The 7,461-nt window shown below is 40.2% G+C and overlaps 1 non-coding gene across 1 annotated transcript; it reads right to left on the bottom strand.

Moving 5' to 3' along the window:
• Positions 1 to 4,514: 4,514 nt before the first annotated feature.
• LOC123935666 lies at positions 4,515 to 4,620 on the bottom strand. The gene has a single exon (XR_006816953.1). It is a non-coding gene; the product is annotated as a U6 spliceosomal RNA (small nuclear RNA).
• Positions 4,621 to 7,461: the final 2,841 nt, after the last annotated feature.

The raw sequence follows: 7,461 nt of genomic DNA, 5'->3' as shown, positions 1-7,461 counted from the left end.
GAGCTGACACTTAATTTGACAGATGATGGGGAGCCATAGATGATGGGATGGGTTTGTGTTTTGTTTTGTTTTTGAGCAATTAACTCATGTGATTAGAGCTGCTTAATTAATTATCAATGCATGGGTTAGATTTAATTAAGGAGATAGAGGAGACCAGAAAACAAATTAGCAGAGTATAATTAGAGACAGCAAGCTGACCAATAAAAATCTATCCATACCTTTTATGGTGAAGAATGGGTGCTCGAGGATGGCTACTCAGCTGGACTACATTAAATAGTACCCCTGCATGCTGCATGGAGAGGGGGTCATGTGTTTAATTCTCACCACTGACATGTAAGCTAAACTGATGATCATCACTTCCAGATTAAGGGGGTTAAGTGTGCGTGATCCTCTATGCTTTCTTCCCTTCCACCCCCCAACCAGCCCCTTGACATGCTGGCAAATTTGAAGCTGCAAGATGGTAAAACTATAAGATGGAAACAGAGACCTTTTCCAGATTCTGGAGAATTTCTAAATGAATGGGAACTTGTTTGGGACCACTTAGTTTAGTGACAGCAAGAAGCTCACAAGCCATAAATCATAGATTTCACTTGTAGGGAAGCTAATTTGTTTGCACAGAAAAATGCTGAGAGCTACCTTCTTGACATTCCTATCTTTCTCAGTCCCAAGTTTTTCTTATTATCTCTCACCCTAACATATTGTCCCAAAGAGGACCTGATGAGGTCATGTGCCTCAGTCATTTAAACCCTTGTAGAATTTAGAGAAGAATTTATTTGTTTTTGCTCATTTATGGCAGAATAAGGAGTCAATTGAACAATTCAATGGCCCATGAGGAGATCTTACCCTAAATACCTTCCCTATATTATCTGAACTTCAAGCACCTAGACATTCATTTGCTTAAAACACAAATACACACACACACACACACACACACACACACACACACACATACACACACACACTTTCCTAGGCTAAATTTTGATGGGTCTTCCCCAATATCTGGGAAAAACTCATGGCCTACAGCAGAAGAGCTGAACAAAAATGGCCTTGTACAATACCACTTATCAGTATAAGTGAGTTGGGCGGGAGCAGGCAGAGGACCCCAGACTGGTCAGTACCCTCAAGACCTGCAGCTTCAAGCTGAAATTTCCTAAGAAGATCAGAGTGCCTCACTCCATAAAGGCTCTTGGGGAGCCCTGAGTGCCTAACAGTATCATAGGAATCAAAAAGTCAAAAGGAGGACAAGAGCAGGTAAGAGCCAAGTCAAGGTAGATCCTTGGGCAAAGCAAAGATAATGCACAGGAAGGAAAGAACTGTAAGACAGAGAGAGATTTTCTCCTAGAACCCCATCCATTGCTGATGAGTTTCCACTCTTCATTTCTAGTGCTAGGATATCCAGACAATAAATTCCCCTTTTCTTAGGGTAAATTGAGGAAGTGAGTTTAAAAGTCCAACCGGCACAATATTTAAACAAGCTTACAGAAAAGGCTGTGATACTTAAATCACCAATACTGATCTAGCTCTAAATTCCCCCCCAGGGGCACCTGAATGGCTCAGTCGTTAGGCGTCTGCCTTTGGCTCAGGTCACAATCCCAGGGTCCTGGGTTTGAGCCCCATGTCTGGCTGCCTGCACAGCAGGGAGCCTGCTTTTCCCTCTTCTACTCCTCCTGCTTGTGTTCCCTCTCTCACTCTGTCTCTCTCTGTGTCAAATGAATAAATAATTAAAAATTCCCTCCCAATTTTTATAAATATGCAGGAATATATTTTTTACTTAGTTGTAACCAGTATAAGCATTCTATTCTTTTTTGTTTAATGTTGTCTTGTATTTCTATTTTCAAATAGCAATATGCTCACATCATCTTTTCTATCTATGTATTATGCTCATGTGTGTCTAGTTTGAAATTATTTGGGTAGTTTTTTGTGATTCATTATTATGAATAAACAGTGCTATGCACATCTTTGGACAAGTTTCTTTTTTTTTTAATTTCACTGGGATTTCTTCCAAATAGGGGATAACCAGGTTAAAAGATACAAATAGTATTTTCATTCTTATGATTTGGTGCCAAATTGCTCTTTATAAGATACACATCTTGTTGAAAATGTAAATAACCCAAAATATATTAAATTTTTGCATTTAAAAGGAATGGAGACGTTTATAAACCTAAAGAAATGATCAAAGATACACAAAATGATTTATGAAACAAGATAGTCATCATACTATTATGACACTGAAAACACAAAGCCAAAATATTCAGGCCACCTGGGAATATCCAAGTAAGTTATGATATATCTATAGATAGAGTACATAGGTGGATTTGTTTATTGCCATAAAAGTGATGTTTTCAAGGAATACTGAATGACATAAGAAATGCTGATGATATAAAGACAGAGGGGAAATGCATTACCAAACATATCCATTAAAATTCTAATTATATAAAGAGAAAAAAATTATCTGCAAAAATATATATACAAAAAGACTACAAACAAATATACTATAGTGTTGCTAGCAGAATTCTAAGCCTAAAGAGCTGCAAAGCAGTAGTGAAGTTGAACAGGCTATTGGTCAGTTAGATATGAGTGTGAACTTTCTTCCTAACTTAACTGGAAATCATGGGCATGTTAGGGCTGTAATAGGAGCACAAAGAAGATCCAAGACACAGGAGAACATTTCAGATCTTGAAGAAGAATGGTCTAGTGGGTGAGCTCCAGTCCAAAGACTTTCTGTTGTAAATAAAGCTCCAACAATAAAATTTTTGACCTTTGTCATTTACCATGATATAATAAAGAATATATCTGGTCTTTTTCCACATTCCCGGCCTAGAGGTTCAAAAATCCTTGGAATTTCCTGATAAGCGTGTCTTTTCCTAACGTAAATTGCCTCTCTCATCCATACCTGAGTTAACGTTAATGAAGTGACATTATTTCAAGATTATTTCAAGATGGGACTGGTGACCAGAAAGACCAAGCATATGATTAGAAGGTTGGAACTTTCAGCCCGATCCCCACCCCACCTCTAAGGAGGGGAAGAAAGCTGGAGATTGGGTTTAGTCATGTGACCAATGATTTAATCCATCATGTTACATAATGAAATGGTGAACACGTGGATGCTCCTGGAAGGTATTGTGCCCTGATTCCACAAAGAAAGAGCATAGAAGCTCTATGCCACCTGCCCCCTAAGACTTGTCCAATTGATCTCTTTCATTTAGCTGTTCCTGAGTTGTATCCTTGACAATAAAACTGTAATCATAAGTGTAGCCCTTTCCATGTGTTCTAAGTCATTCTAGTGAACTACTGAACCTGAAGGCAGGAGGGTCAGGGGAATTCCCAGATTTTTAGCTAACCAGCAGATGTACAGGTGGCTTGGGAACATCCAGGACTTGTGGTTGGCATCTGAAGTGGGAGAAGCCCACGTACTGAGCCCTTAACCTGTAGGATCTGGGCTAACTCTACTTAGTGTCAGAATTGAATTGAATACCCAGTTGGTGTCAGAGAACTGTTGTCAGAATATAATCATTATCTAGATATACAAAGGACAAAACAGTTCTCAAATACATTTAAGGAAAATTGTATTAGTTAGGGTGGTGCTAGCTGCTAATAGAGAGAAACCCCATAATCTCAGTGATTGAATACAGTAGAAATTTATTTCTTATTCATAGGAAGTCAAATGTGTGTTCCTGACTGAGTGGATTTCCACATGGTCACTCAAGGACCCAGGCTACATCCATCTTGGGTACTCTCTCTCTATTTTTTTAAAAGATTGTGTTTATTTATTTGAGGGAAAGGGAGAGAGCACAAGCCAGGAGAAAGGCAGAGGAGGGGCAGAGGGAGAAATGGACTCCTAGACTCCCCGCTGAGCAGGGAGCCTGATGTGGGGCTAGATCCTATGACCCTGGGATCCTGCCCTGAGCCTAAGGCAGATGCTTTACCAACTGAGCCACCCAGGAATCCCTTGGGTACTCTATATTCCTCCTAGGCTTCAGAGTCCTCCACCCTCATCCAATAAATAGAGAAAGAGAATGGGAAGTCATCCATGAGAAGTATCTGTGGGCCATCCTCTGGCAGCGGAGCACTCACTTTCATTGCCTAGAACTCGGGACCACCTCTCACTACAAAGGATCTTGGGAAATGCACTCACACCTAGAAGAGGAAATGGGCATGATGAGCGAGCCACTGTGTACCACAAGGATCTAAAATAATTTCTTTATTCCTGAAAACAATAATTGCATGATCTAGATTCGAACCTGGTTAATCTCAGTGACCAAGAAAGACAGCTACAATGCGGTAAGTCCTTCATTGTCAAGTGCCATGTTAACATATTTCCAAATGGGTCAGAGCTGCAGCATTTCAGGTCAGTGTGAGAAAGATTTCTTCAGCAAAGGGGGTACAAAGTTAACTAGACTTAGTCCTGCACTGGAAGACCTTACCATCTAGTAGAGAAGCTTATAGACCAATGAAACTTTCTTTTCTTTCTTTTTGTTTTTTTGTGACTTAGAAAAGTTCTGTTTACACATCTGAAAAATATGGACTGCTTCAAAAATTCACATGCCGTCCTTGGGCGGGGCCATGCTAATCTTCTCTATATTGTTCCAGTTTTAGTATACATGCTGGCAAAGCAAGCACTGGAACTTTCCATTTTGCTTTTGTCCATTAAAACAATGTACAATCAGGCACCTGGGTGGCTCAGTGGGTTAAGCCGCTGCCTTTGGCTCAGGTCATGATCTCAGGGTCCTGGGATCGAGTCCCGCATCGGGCTCTCTGCTCAGCAGGGAGCCTGCTTCCCTCTCTCTCTCTCTGCCTGCCTCTCTGCCTACTTGTGATCTCTCTCTGTCAAATAAATAAATAAAATCTTTAAAAAAAATGTACAATCAATTCAGACGAAAAGTCTTTAGCAGATAGGAGAAGAACAGTTCAAAATTAGAAATGCTTTAATAAATACTATATCAATAGCACCTCAAAAATGAGCATACTATTTAAAGTGGATGGGCTTATTGATAGAAGAATGAACAGATGTTCTAGTATAATTTCAGAGGAAATTATTTTAATTGATGTAAAACACCTGACAAGTGATTTTTGAAAAGTATGACTGACCTAAGGAAACAAGGGAAAAGCCACTTTTTAAAAACAATGAAATTCTTAGCTTGCAGAACCCCACACAGCAGGCAGTCCCCAACACAGGCACTGGATGTGTTTGTTTATAAGTCGATTATTTGGAACCCACACTGCATTTCCCTTAGAAGCAATGTCATGAAAAGTTGTTTAGATTTCTGGGCAAAAACAGAGCTGCGTGTCTCTTTAACCCATATTGTATCTGAAGGATTGCATCGCACTAAGGGTTCTAGTCCAACTGTAACTGAGCACCATCGTCATTTCTAGAAGAAAAGTCATCTGGTCTCCAACTCAGAAAACTGCTCCTACCATTCCAGCAGAATCAGGTGAAGAAGGGGAGATACTGTAGTCCAGTTGTGGCTGAAGCTGCAACGGATTCCTTAAGATACCAGAATTAATTATGAAAGAAAGAGGGGAAGATTCCACCCTGTGGACAGAAAGTCACAAAGGATAGATGTTTTCTGGGTTTCTGTAGCTACTCAACATCCATAACTCAGCACCTTTTGAAAGCCAGGAAGATCTCAGTTCACATTCTCACACAGCAAAAATCAGCTCTTGTGTTCATTCAGTTCCCACCCTATAATCTTACTCTTGCTCACTGAACTTAAGTTTCCTGTCCAGCATGGTCAGTACTGTTAAATGCTACAGAGAGCTAAAAGATAAAAACTGGCAAGCCCAGGGCTCAGTTGGTTAAGCCTCTGCCTTCAGCTCAGGTCATGATCTCAGGGTTCTGGGATGGAGCCCCGCAACAGGCTCTCTGCTCAGCGGAGAGTCTGCTTGTCCCTCTCCCTCTGCCCCTCATCCCTGCTGCTGCTTCTTCTTCTCTCTCTCTCCCCATCTCTGAAATGAATAAAATCTTTTAAAAAAAAAAGTTGGGTGTTGAGTTCCCTGATATGAGGACATGGAGAAGCAACGTGGGGGGGTAGGGGGATAGGAGAAGAATAAATGAAACAAGATGGGATTGGGAGGGAGACAAACCATAAATGACTCTTAATCTCACAAAACAAACTGGGGGTTGCTGGGGGGAGGTGGGATTGGGAGAGGGGGAGTGGGCTATGGACATTGGGGAGGGGAGGCGAACCATAAGAGACTATGGACTCTGAAAAACAACCTGAGGGTTTTGAAGGGTCAGGGGTGGGAGGTTGGGGGAACAGGTGGTGGGTGATGGGGAGGGCACGTTTTGCATGGAGCACTGGGTGTTGTGCAAAAAGAATGAATACTGTTACGCTGAAAAAATTAATAAAAAGGGAAAAAAAAAAAGTTGGACAGCCCTAAATTGACAGAGATGGGGTATAAAACTGAGAAACTCCACCTCTAGCACGTATCTGCTGTCTCTATGGAGCTGTAGATTCATCCCATGTCTTGAAAATAGAGCAAAGGAGCTGGGGTAGGCAGATTGAAATGGACAGTGTAGACCAGGAGAAGTTAGAGGTCACCATTACGTGTGACATTGTCCTCAAGCTTGCACGACTTTTCTGAAGCAGAGATTAGGCCCTTGGGTGTCAAAGTGGAGAACCCAGAAACATCTCACTAGATTTTCATAAGAGAAGGTACTTCTTAGAAAAATCATTTCCCAGAATGTCCAAATTGGAGAGAAAAGGGCAGCTATACCCATCCAAAAGGAGAAGAAGGAAGATATGCAAGATTTTTCTTCATAAGCCAGCACCACTTGGTCTGTATGGGTCATTTTTTAACTCAGAATTCCCTTTATCAGATTTTTAATCTTCCTAGACAACTTGAACCAATATTTCACAGAACATGACAGACCTATGGAAATAAAATGAAGTAAAAATTTTTAAAACGAACTATTGTATCAGAATGACATGGGCTAAAAGAGTTTTTTTGGAGGGTGACAAATGTTTCATTGGAGATTGTTTAAATCTTTTGGTAGTTTCATGTGACTAACATTTTTTTGGAGGAGAAACTGCTAAGCAAAAATGATCAAAGGTTCCCTTTGGTATTTTTCCCAGAAAAAAAATGAGTATGACACAGAAACTATGATGAATAAAGAACTTAAGGAGAAGGTGGATTACTTGAGGACTCTAGATGAAAATTATGGTCAAATGAAAAGGACTGCTCAGACAAAAATAACTCCCAATGTGTAAATGGTTAATTTTAAGTATTTTGTTTCCTTTTGTATTTGTGTCCATTTTATGCATGGGCAAGGAGAAGTAAAACATCTAAATAAATTATAAAGCATAGGAATAAAATAAAAATCAATGAAATCACTACCTAAGCACTGTAAGATTGTAAACCACTTCTGTCTACTTATGCTTTCTTTCCTAACTAATCCTCCTACCTCTCTACCAGAATTATTATCTGTCCTACATTTGGTTCACCATTCTAATTCTCTTT

The sequence above is a fragment of the Meles meles genome, chromosome X (genome assembly GCF_922984935.1).
Source record: "Meles meles chromosome X, mMelMel3.1 paternal haplotype, whole genome shotgun sequence".
Taxonomy (NCBI): domain Eukaryota; kingdom Metazoa; phylum Chordata; class Mammalia; order Carnivora; family Mustelidae; genus Meles; species Meles meles.
Note: the sequence above shows the minus strand (reverse complement) of the source record. Positions and strands in the feature narration are given on the sequence as shown.